Genomic DNA, 12,722 nt, shown 5'->3' with positions numbered 1-12,722 from the left:
GCTTTATCATGCTATTGACTAAATACTTAATGTATAGACATCTTCTGTCTGTTGTCTCTTGAAGCAGTTGAGTTGCTGGGATGTTTACTGATTTAGAGAGATTTATCCGGCCCCAGTTGTCCTAGAACCATTAGTCGGAGAGAGCTAGCTTTCTTGGAGGCTGAGGATAGCAGTAGGGAGATGGTGATTTACCATAAATATAAATGGAAACTTGGATTAAACAACCATTAAACCATCTCTATATTTCAGAGACTGTACTAGGAGCTGAACATACACCCATAAAGTCAACATGGTCTTACCTCTTAAGGAGCTTTTGATCTATTAGGGGCATATGAGGATCTTTTAAAAATTTAGTTAATATGAATTTACTAAGTATGAAATGTAACTATGAACATCCTTAATTTTTGTAAGTCTGTGCTAACCAAAGCATCCCAGTGTTTTACACAATGTACATTATTTCAAAGGTACAAAGAAGTAAAGATATTCAGAAATTACTCTCAATTTCATGTAAAAATATTGTAATTTTTTAAAACCAACATTTCAAAATTGGGTTCCTTCCTCTGTTTTTGGAACCTGTGGAAAGTTAGAAAATATGTGGACTTGCTTAATGTTCATTAAAAAACCTTTCAAATCTTAATATAAAATTAAACGTCTTTATAATAATTGATACACTCCATGAATTCGAATTTCTCAGGCTCTAACATGGGAAAAACTTAAATAAATAACTATTACTACTTTTCATGGCTTTTCTTCAATGGTAAATGCAAGTGCATCTGAAACATGTTACAGCACTGTGTATCTCTGGTTAAAAGGTTTCTGTTCAAAAAACGACAAAATGTATTAAGCAGGAGGTTTCCTTTGCTTGAAAGAAAATATATGTCCCATTAGGAATAGTCTATTGTCTCCTATTGAAAATAAGTCATCATTTTTCTACATCTTTGTCCACTTTTGTGAATGGTTTCATTTGTGAGAATGGTAATGTCATTGGAACTAGAAACAGCTACTTGTATCTGCCTTCCCAAATTATAGAGCATATTGCTTCTAGGAAATACTTAACAAGTTAAAAATGCTACCTACCTTTGTGGTAGGTTGAGATACATTTGCTATCTGGCTTCATAACCATCTCTTACTGTAGTACATAACCCTGTGAAGTTAATGATTCAAGGTAGCTGGGTTTGCTATTCCATGACCACTCTGTACACTCTGAACCCAAGATAGCTCTTTCACAAAACAGTCCAGTTTGTGGAAATCTGAGAATATGACTATAAATTAAGATCTACTAGATAAGCCAATACAATATATATCTAATTGAAGTTCGTCGAGAACAGTCTCTTCCTTGGAAGTTAGGGTGCATAGAACACATATAATTCTGACTGAGGCCTAGTTGTTTCTGAGAAGCACCAATTTTTTATTGTTTTTTAAAAATGTTTAAGTTCCAGTGTACATGTGCAGGATGTGCAGGTTTGTTACATAGGTAAACGTGTGCCATGGTGGTTTGCTGCACCCATCAACGCATCACCTAGGTATTAAGCCCAGCATTCATTAACTCTTTTTCCTGATGCTTTCCCTCTCCCCACCCTACCCCTCAACAGGCCCCAGTGTGTGTTGGACTGTGTCCATGTGTTCTCATTGTTTAGCTCCCACTTACAAGTGAGAACATGCAGTGTTCGGTTTTCTCTTCCTGTGTTAGTTTGCTGGGATGGCTTCCAGCTTCCTCCATGTCCCTGCAAAGGACATGATCTCTTTCCTTTTTATGGCTGCATAGTATTCCATGGTGTGTATGTATGTACCACGTTTTCTTTATTCAGTCTATCATTGATGGGCATTTGGGTTGATTCCATGTCTCTGCTATTGTGAATAGTGCTGCAGTGAACATACGTGTACCATAAAACAGAATTCTCCTGCCTCAGCCTCCCGAGTAGCTGGGATTACAGGCATGCATCACCACGCCTGGCTAATATTGTATTTTTAGTAGAGATGAGGTTTCTCCATGTTAGTCAAGCTAGTCTTGAATTCCCAACCTCAGGTGGTCCACCTTCCTCGGCCTCCCAAAGTGCTGAGATTACAGGCGTGAGCCACCGCACCCAGCTTTGACCTTTTGATAATCACCATTCTGACTGCCATGAAATGTTGTCTCATTGTGGTTTTGATTTGCATTTCTCTAATGATCAGTGATGTTGAGCTTTCTTTTTTTCATGTTTTTTGGCTACATAAATGTCTTCTTTTGAGAAGTGTCTGTTCATGTTCTTTGCCCACTTTTTGGTTGGCTCTCTGCTTGTCTGTTGTTGGTGCGTAGGAATGCTTGTGATTTTTGCACATTGATTTTGTATCCTGAGATTTTGCTGAAGTTGCTTATCAGCTTAAGAAGGTTTTGGGCTGAGACAATGGGGTTTTCTAGACATAGGATCGTGTCATTTGCAGACAAAGACAATTTGACTTCCTCTCTTCATATTTGAATACAGTTTATTTCTTTCTCTTGCTTGATTGCCCTGGCCAGAACTTCCAATACTATGTTGAATAGCAGTGGTGAGAGAGGGCATCCTTGTCTTGTGCTGGTTTTCAGGGGGAATACTTCCACCTTTTGTCCATGCAGTATGATACTGGCTGTGGGTTTGTCGTAAATGGCTCTTACTATTTTTTTTTTTGAGATGGAGTTTCGTTCCTGTTGCCCAGGCTGGAGTGCAATGGCGTGATCTCAGCTCACCGCAACCTCCGCCTTCCGGGTTCAAGCAGTTGTCCTGCCTCAGCCTTCCAAGTAGCTGGGGTTACGGGCACCTGCCATCACACCCGGGTAATTTTTTGTATTTTTAGTAGAGATGGGGTTTCACCACGTTGGCCAGGCTGGTCTTGAACTCCTGACCTCAGGTGATCCGTCCGCCTTGGCCTCCCAAAGTGCTGGGATTACAGGCGTGAGTCACCACGCCCAGCCAGCTCTTACTATTTTGAGGTATGTTCCTTCGATACCCAGTTTATTGAGAGTTTTTAACATGAAGAGATGTTGAATTTTATCAAAAATGTTTCTGCATCTATTGAGATAATCATGTGGTTTTTCTCTTTAGTTCTGTTTATGTGATACATTACCTTTATTGATTTGCATATGTTGAACCAGCCTTGCATCCTAGGGATGAAGCCAGCTTGATTGTGGTGGATAAGCTTTTTGATGACAAGCACCGCCTTTTCATGACATTTGAATTCAAAACAGGGTTGTATTGGTAGGGATGAGTGAGAATGACAGAAGAAGTTATAGAGTAATGCTGTTTCTCTTAGTCCTCTATTTGAGAATTCATGCTGAATTGTTTATCTTGCCCTAGAAGTGTGTCTGTATGTGTGTGTGTGTGTCACCCAGGCTGGAGTGCAGTGGTGCAATCTTGGCTCACTGCAACCTCCACCTCCCAGGTTCAAGTGATTCTCCTGCCTCGGCCTCCTGAGTAGCTGGGACTACAGGTACATGCCACCACTCCTGGCTACTTTTTGTATTTTTAGTAGAGACGTGGTTTCACCATGTTGGCCAAGCTGGTCTCAAACTCCTGACCTCGTGATCCACTCGCCTCAGCCTCCCAAAGTACTGAGATTACAGGCGTGAGCCATTGCACTCAGCACCCCAGAAGTTGTTTATAGTTCAATTATTTTTCATTAAGAATATCAGAAAGTAAAGTGCATTTTAAAAAGAAGTGGCATGAAAGTTTAGTCAGTAAAAAACAAAAAAAACAAAAAACGCTGGGGAAGAGTGTATGTGATTAGACAACCTTTCTTTCTGTTCTTACTATAAAAAGCTGACTCAAACCTTTTTACCTCATTTAAATTTCTTTTCCAAAAAGATCTTCAAAAATCCACTTGAACACATTCGAAAATCCACTTGAACACACAGACACACACATTCAACTCTTTTTCTATATCTATCAGTTTTTAATACTGTGTTCCTTTACTAAATGCTAAAATAGGGTTGCTTTTTTTTTTTCTTTCCCCCCCCAAGAAACATCACTTAAAAATTAATTTGGAAACATGCCGGGTGTATTGGCTCACACCTGTAATCCCAGCACTTTGGGAGGCCAAGGTGGGCTGATCACCTGAGGTCAGGAGTTCGAGACCAGTCTGACCAACATGGAGAAACCCTGTCTCTACTAAAAATACAAAAAAAATGAGCCAGGCATGGTGGCGCATGCCTGTAATCCCAGTTACTCGGGAGGCTGAGGCAGGAGAATTACTTGAACCCAGGAGGTAGAGGTTGCGGTGACCCAAGATTGCACCATTGCAATGCAGCCTGGGCAACAAGAGCAAAACTCCATCTCAAAATAATAATAATAATAATAATAATAATTTGGAAACTATCTCAAGTTTATAGAAAAGTTGCAAGCACTGTTCAGAAATTTTTCTTTTTGCCATTTGAGTGTTAAGTGGTTTATCTCTTGCTGTATTATCCTCAAATACCTTAGGACATATTTCTTATTTTCTTATTTTTCTTTTTTTTGAGACGGAGTTTTGCTCCTGTTGCCCAGGCTGGAGTGCAATGGTGCGATCTCAGCTCACTGCAACCTCCGCCTCCCAGGTTCAAGCAATTCTTCCGCCTTAGCCTCCCGAGTAGCTGGGATTACCACCTACACCTGGCTAATTTTTTTTGTATTTTTAGTAGAGACAGGGTTTCTCCATGTTGGCCAGGTTGGTCTCAAACTCCTGACCTCAGGTGATCTGCCCACCTCAGCCTCCCAAAGTGCTGGGATTATAGGCGTGAGCCACCGTGCCTGGCCCGTATTTCTTATTTTCTAGAAACAAGAACTTTCCCTTACATAACCATAGCATAACCATCAAAGTAAAAAAAATTGGCATTGATACAGAGCTACTGTGTAATCCTCAGACCCCATTCAGATTTTGACAGTCATCCCATGCATGTCCTTTATCAAAGGGCATAGGATGTTTTGTTCTTTTTTAGTCAAAGGATCGTTTGACTTCATGACTTAAACACTCATGAAGGTTACAGTCCAATTATTTTTGTAGATTGTCCCAAGTTACATGTCTCTGCTATTTTCATGATGAGATTCAAATTCGGTATGTTTGTAGGAATATACAGAAGACATCCTGTGTTCTCATTTTGTGCCGTCCAGTGGCAGACTATTTTTATTTATCACTTAATAAAGTATTTCTTTTTTAAAAAAACTTATTTAATTTTGGCTGGGTGTGGTGGCTCACACCTGTAATCCCAGCACTTTGGGAGGCTGAGGCAGGCGGATCACGAGGTCAGGAGATCGAGACCATCCTGGCTAACACAGTGAAACCCCGTCTCTACTAAAAATACAAAAAAAAAAAGTTAGCCGGGCGTGGTGGTGGGTGCCTATAGTCCCAGCTACTCGGGAGGCTGAGGCAGGAGAATGGCGTGAACCTGGGAGGCGGAGCTTGCAGCAGTGAGCTGAGATTGCGCCACTGCACTCCAGCCTGGGCTACACAGTGAGGCTCATCTCAAAAAAAACAAACAAACAAAACAAAAAAACTTAATTCTTTTAAGAAATGGAGTCTCACTGTGTTGCCCAGACTGGTCTCAAACTCGTGGCTTCAAGAGATCATCCCACCTTGGCCCCCCAAAGTGCTAGGATTGCAACCATGAGCTACAACACCCAGCCAAGAAAATATTTCTTTAAAAAAACCCCTCAAAGACAATTCTGACAATACTATAAGGCACGTATGGAGGACAGTGGAAACTAGTACATTTTGAAACAAAAGATGAGTGAAGAAAAAAGCCTTTACTTGGTACCAAATCCCATTTTTTAGGATGGAAGTTGTCTGAGTTCAGAGAGTGGCAGTGATAAGTAATTTATGCCAAATAGCTGCTTATGCTTGTGATAGGGTGCAGCAATAGCCAGAAGAAGAGAATACCAAACTGTATCACTACAGAACAAACCAGTTGTGTAAAACTGTGCATACATCATAAATATATACACACACATAAATACACATACATTCATTATATGCTCACATGCAGTTTTAGCACACGCTGGTATTTCCATTCAGGCCAGTGCAGTGGTATAAAGAGGGATGACCGCATCGAAATTAAATTTCATAAAATAGCTTCTAGTTACAAGATAATAACAAAGCCTCTAACTCTATCCATGACTCCATATGCGAATGCTCTGGAAACTCCCATCTGGTTTTGTTTTTTGTTTTTGTTTTTTTGGCAGAGTTTCTCTCTTTTGCCCAGGCTGCAGTGAAGTGGCTCCATCTTGGCTCACTGCAACCTCCGCCTCCCAGGTTCAAGCGATTCTCCTGCCTCAGCCTCTCGAGTAGCTGGGATTACAGGTGTCTGCCACCAAGCCCAGCTAATTTTTGTATTTTTAATAGAGATGGGGTTTCACCATGTTGGCCAGGCTGGTCTTGAACTCCTGACCTCAGGCGATCCACCTGCCTCAGCCTCCCAAAGTGCTCGGATTACAGGTGTAAGTCACCACACTTGACCTCCCAACTGGTTTTTACAGTCATTATTATTACTGAGTTCATATACTTCTTGCCTTTGAACAAAGCAGGTGCTTGCTTGTTTCAGGAGTTCCTCTTGGTTTTTAAACTGCAGCTCTAAAAACTTTTAGGTTTTTAGAACTGTTACCACTTTTGGGTTTCTTCTGTCTGGTTAATTTGTCTCTATTTGAGATACCTGTTATTAAAAATCAGCCTTCAACTTTGCAGTCCTCTTTTCTTTTTTGAAAACATTTGATCCTTTTGATGTAGCGTCTTCTTCAGTGTTCACTTCTTTCATTAGTTGGGCAGTGATGGCCAACTGGTGAGTTCAGAGCCAGATCTGGAGGAAAGCTATCTCCATGAATTGTGATTGACTGAACTGGAACTTGGACCTTTTTCTTTGGAAATTTATTTTGATGTAGAGATGTGGGAAGTCTTCTAGCTGTTACAGTGGGTGCTACCCACCCTACTGTCTGTCTTCTTTTTGTGGTGGCTGACATTGGATAACTGCTTTGGTGTTTTTGCTGCTTTTTTGGTTTTCTACAGGGTGTACTTTTATAGTGTGTTCGGTCAGCATCAATTTCCCATCCCTTCTTTTTTGGTCATCTTTTCTGTCAGACATACTGCTGCTGGCACTAAGAGGTGGTCTGTACCTCTCTCTTTTTTTTTTTTTTTTCTGAGACGGATTCTTGCTCTGTCGCCCAGGCTGGAGTGCAGTGGCATGATCTCAGCTCACTTCAACCTCCGTCTCCTGGGTTCAAGCGATTCTCCTGCCTCAGCCTCCCAAGTGGCTGAGATTACAGGCGCACGCTACCACGCCTGGCTAATTTTTGTATTTTTAATAGAGATGGGGTTTCACCATGTTGGCCAGGCTGGTCTCAAACTCCTGAACCCGTGATCCACCCACCTTAGCCTCCCAAAGTACTGGGATTACAGGTGTGAGCCACTGCGCCCGGCTGTACCTCTCTTTTAAAACAATAATTACAGAGGCCAGGCACGGTGGCTCATGCCTGTAATCCCAGCACTTTGGGAGGCTGAGGTGGGTGGATCACGAGTTCAGGAGTTCGAGACCAACCTGGCCAACATGGTGAAACACCATCTCTATTAAAAATACAAAAATTAGCCAGGTGTGATAGCGTGCACCTGTAATCCCAGCTACTTGGGAGGCTGAGGCAGGAGAATCGCTTGAACCCAGGAGGCAGAGGTTGCAGTAGGCCGAGATTGTGCCACTTCACTCCAACCTGGGTGACAGAGCGAGACTCTGTCTCGAAAAAAATAAAAATAAAAATAATTACAAATTCAGGAGGTCCAAGTCTGGGTTTGCTGCATGAGTATATTGTGTAATGCTGTGATTTGGGCTTCAGAGAACTAACCCATCACCCAGATAGTGAATATATTATCCAGTAGATTGTTTTTCAACCCTCACTTCCTTCCCTTCCTCTTTCTCCCCTTTTGGTGTGCCCAGTGTCTATTATTTCCTCTTTATGTCCATGCATGCCCATTGTTTAGCTCTCACTTATAAGTGAGAGCATGCCTATTTGATTCTCTATTTCTGATTTATTTCACTTATGATAATGGCCTCTAGCTCCATCCATGTTGCTGCAAAGGATATGATACCATTCTTTTTTATGGCCGTGTCATATTCCATGGTGTGTATGTACCACTTTTTCTTTATACAGTCCACCATTGATGGGCACCATAGGTTGATTCCATGTTTTTACTACTGTGAATAGTGCTGTGATGAACATAAGAATAGAGGTGTCTTTTTGGTAGAACAATTTACTTTTCTTTGGGTACATACCTAGTAATGGGATTACTGAGTTGAATGGTAGTTCTCTTTTATCTGTTGGAGAAACCTCCAAATTGCTTTCCACACTGGCTGAACTAACTTACATTCCCACCAACAGTGTATAACTGTTCTCTTTTCTCCATAGCCTTTTAAAATAGCCATTCTAAACTGGTATGAGATGGTATCTCATTGTTTCGATTTACATTTCTCTAATGATTAGTGATGTTCAGTATTTTTTCATATTTTTCATGGCCGCTTGTGTATCTTTTGAGAAGTACCTTATGTCCTTTGCCCACTTTTTAACGGGATTATTTTGGTTTTTTTCTTGATTTAAGTTACTTTTAGATTCTGGATATTAGTCCTTTGTTGGACGTGTAGTTTGCAAGTATTTTCTCACATTTTGGAGGTTATTTATTCTGCTAATAGTTTCTTTTGCTGTGCAGAAGCTTTTTAGTTTAATTAGGTACCAGTTGTCAATTTTTGTTTTTGTTGCCATTGCTTTTGAGGACTTGCTCATAAATTTTTTGCCAAGGCTGATGTCCAGAAGGGTATTTCCTGGGTTTTCTTCTAGGATTTTTTTATACTTTGAGGTCTTATCTTTAAGTCTTTAATCCATCTCCAGTTAAGTTTTTGTATATGGTAATAGGTAGGGGTCTAGTTTCATTCTTCTGAATATGGTTAGCCTAGTTATCCCAGCACCATTTATTGAATAGTGAGTCCTTTTCCCCATTGCTTAGTTTTGCAGACTTTGTTAAAGATCTTTTGGTTGCAGGTATGCTGCTTTATTTCTGAGTTCTGTATTCTGTTCCATTGTTCATGTGTCTATTTTTTGTACCAGTACTATGCTGTTTTGGTTACTACAGCCTTGTAGTGTTGTTTAAAGTTGGGGAATGTGGTGCCTTGGGCTTTGTTTTTGCTTAGGACTTTGTTGGCTACTCAGGCTCTTTTTTGGTTCCATATGAATTTTAGAATAGTTTTTTCTAATTCTGTGGAAAATGACATTATTTATTTGATAGGTAGTTTGTTGAATCTGTAGATTGCTTTGGGCAATATAGTTATTTTAACTATATTGATTTTTCCTTATCTGTGAGCATGGGATTTTTTTTGTTCGTTTGTTTGTGTCTGTACTTTCTTTTATCAGTGTTTTGTGGTTCTCTTTTACCTCCTTGGTTAAATGTATTCCAGGTATTTTATTTTGTGTGTGTGTGGCAGTTGTAAATGGGATTGAGTTCTTATTTGGTTCTCATCTTGAGTTTTATTACTGTATAGAAACACAACTGATTTTTGTGCATTAAATTTGTATCATGAAACTACTGAAGTCACTTATCCTAAAGACTACTGTCTTTAGGAGGAATCTTTAGGTTTTCTAGGTATAGGATCTTGTCATCATTGAACAAAGATCATTTCACTTCCTCTTTTCCTATTTGGATGCTTTTTCTTCTTTCTCTTGCCTGATTGCTATGGCTAGGACTTCTAGTACTATGTTGAATAGAAGTGGTGTGAGTGCAGAGTGTACATCCTTGTCTTGTTCCACTTCTTAGGGGGAATGCTTTCAACTTTTCCCCATTCAATATGATGTTGGCTGTGAGTTTGTCATATATGGGTCTTATTATTTTTAGGTATGTTTCTTACAGTGCTTAGTTTGTTAAGGGTTTTTATCATGAAGGGATTTTGGACTTTATTGAATGCTTTTTCTGTATCTATTGAGATGATCGTATGGTTTTTAATTCTCTTTGTGTGGTGAGTAACATTTATTGATTTGCAAATATTGAACCATCCTTGTATTTCTGGAATAAAACCCATTGGATTGCAATTAATTTGACTTTTTGATGTCCAGCTGGATTTGGTTTGCTAGTATTTTATTGATGATTTTTGCATCTGTGTTCATCATGGGTATTGACTTGTTTTCTTTTTGTGTGTATGTCCTTCCCAGATTTTGATATCAGGATGATATTAGTTAAGGAGGAATCTTTCTTCCTTTATATATATATATATATATATATATATATATATATAAAATTTTTTTTGAGTAGTTTCAGTAAAATTGGTATCAGCTCTTCTTTGTGCTTATGGTAGAATTTGGCTTTGAATCCAGCTGATCTTGGGCTTCATTTGGTTGTTGATTTTTTTTTTTTAATTACTGATGGAATTTTGTAACTACTTAATGACCTATTCAAGAATTGCTTCCTGGTTCAGTCTTGGGAGATTGTATGATTCTGGGAATTAACCCATTTCCTCTAGGTTTTCTAGTTTGTGTGTATAGGGGTTCATAGTAGTCTCTGAGGATCTTTTGTATTTCTGTGGTATCAGTTGTGATGTCACCTTTGTCATATCTGATTGTGCTTATTAAAATCATCTCTTCTTTTTCTTGCTGAATCTTGCCTAGTAGTCTCATCAATTTTGTTTGTGTTTTCAAATAACTTTTTATTTTGTTGATTCTTTGTATGATTTCTTTGGTCTCAATTTCATTTAAAGAATAAAGATCTGCTCTGATCTTTATTTCTTTTCTTTTGCCAGCTTGGGCTTGGTTTGTTCTTGTTTCTGTTTCCTTTAGGTGTGACATTATTAATTTGAGATCTGTCTTTTTGATGTAAGCATTTAGTGCTGTAAACTTTCCTCTTCACACTGCTTTTGCTGTATCCGAGAGGTATCGATATGTTGTGTCTCTATGTTCATTTGTTTCAAAATTTTTTTGAATTTCTGCCTTCATTTCATTGTTTACCCTAAAGTCATTCAATACCAAGTTGTTTAGTTTCCATGTACTCGTATGGTTTTGAGAGTTCTTCCTGGTATTGGCTTCTAATTTTATTCCACTACGGTCTGAGAAGATCCTTGATAATGATTTTGACTTTTTAAAATTTTTTGAGACTTGCTTTGTGACCCAGTGTATGGTCAACTTCAGAGAATGTTCCATGCACAGATAAGAAAAATGTATATTCTGTGGTCGTCAGTTGGAATGTTCCATAGATGTCTATTAGGTCCATTTGGTCAAGAGTCCAATTTAATTCCAGAGTTCCTTTGTTTTCTTCCTCGATGATCTGTCTAGTGTTGTCAGTGGGGTGTTGAAGTTCCCCAGTATTACTGTATGGCTATTTGTCTTTTCTTCAGTCTAGTAGTATTTGTTTATAAATTTGGATGCTCTGGTATTGAGTGTGTATATGTTTAGGCTAGTTAAATCTTCTTGTAGAATTGAACTCTTGTCTTTTTTTTTCTGTCGTTGGTTTAAAGTCCATTTTATTTGATAACAAGAATAACAAGCCCTGCTCTTTTTTGTTTTCCATTTGCGTGATTGATCTTTCTCCACCTGTTTACTTGGAGCCTATGGGTCTCATTACAGAAGATAGGTCTCTTGTAGATAGCATATGCTTGGATCTTGTGTTTTGAGTGGAACAATTAAGCTATTTTTGTTCAAAGTTAATATTGATAAGTGAGGTTTTGTACTTGTCATAATGTTGTTAGTTGCTTTGTAGTCCCAATTGTATAACTGCCTTATAGGATCTTTGAACTTTGTACTTACATGTATCTTTATGGTAGCAGATATCATCCTTTTGTTTCCATGTTTAGAACTCCTTTGAGCATTTCTTGTAGAGCTGGTCGGGTGGTGACAAATTTCTTTAGCCTTTTCTTGTCTGGGAAAGACTATTTTTTCCTTCAATTATGAAGCTTAGTTTGGCAGGCTGTAAAGTTCTTGGCTAGCAGTTTTTTTGTTTTTGTTTTTGTTTGTCATTAAAAAGGGTAAAAACAGGCCCCAAATCTCTTTTTGTTTGTAAGGTTTCTTCTGAGAAGTCTGTTGTTAGTCTGATAATATTTACTTTGTAGATTATTTGATCGTTTTTGGGAGGGGGTGCACCAGTTACTCATCCTGAGCAGGCAGAAGCTTCCTTATCACGCCCCTGTCAGAGGGCTCACAACCATCAGTTCATGTAGACTTTGTCCATTAGGCTTGGCCAGAGTACACTTCCACCAAAATGGGCAGTGCCACCAAAATGGGCTCAGGGCGGAACTTCTTCTTCTAGTACAGAGTAAACAACATTGCAGCTTGTCCACCTTCTGTTGCCCGGATGCTTCTCTATAGGGAAGGGGAATTGGGCCTTGCCCTTCCTGCAAGCCCAGTTGGCATGGGGTCACTTTTTTTTTTTTTGAGACAGAGTTTTCCACTTGTTACCCAGGCTGGAGTGCAATGGTGCGATCTCGGCTCACTGCGACCTCTGCCTCCTGGATTCAAGCGATTCTCCTGCCTCAGCCTCCCGAGTAGCTGGGATTACAGGCATGCGCCACCACGCCTGGCTAATTTTGTGTTTTTAGTAGAGACAGGGTTTCACCATGTTGGTCAGGCTGGTTTTGAACTCCCAACCTCAGGTGATCCACCCGCCTCGGCCTCCCAAAGTGCCTGGGATTATAGGTGTGAGCCACCACGCCTGGCCGTGGCCTCTTTCTTTTTTTTTTTTTTTTTTTTTTGAGACGGAGTCTCGCTGTTTCCCAGGCTGGAGTGCAG

The 12,722-nt window shown here is 39.6% G+C and overlaps 1 protein-coding gene across 9 annotated transcripts in view; it reads left to right on the top strand.

The window, feature by feature from the left end:
* Positions 1 to 12,722, top strand: part of TRAPPC8 (trafficking protein particle complex subunit 8) — a 121,073-nt gene that overhangs the window by 53,323 nt on the left and 55,028 nt on the right. The window lies entirely within an intron of this gene.

The sequence above is a fragment of the Pongo abelii genome, chromosome 17 (assembly GCF_028885655.2).
Source record: "Pongo abelii isolate AG06213 chromosome 17, NHGRI_mPonAbe1-v2.0_pri, whole genome shotgun sequence".
NCBI lineage: Eukaryota > Metazoa > Chordata > Mammalia > Primates > Hominidae > Pongo > Pongo abelii.
This window is presented reverse-complemented; position numbering and strand designations above follow the sequence as displayed.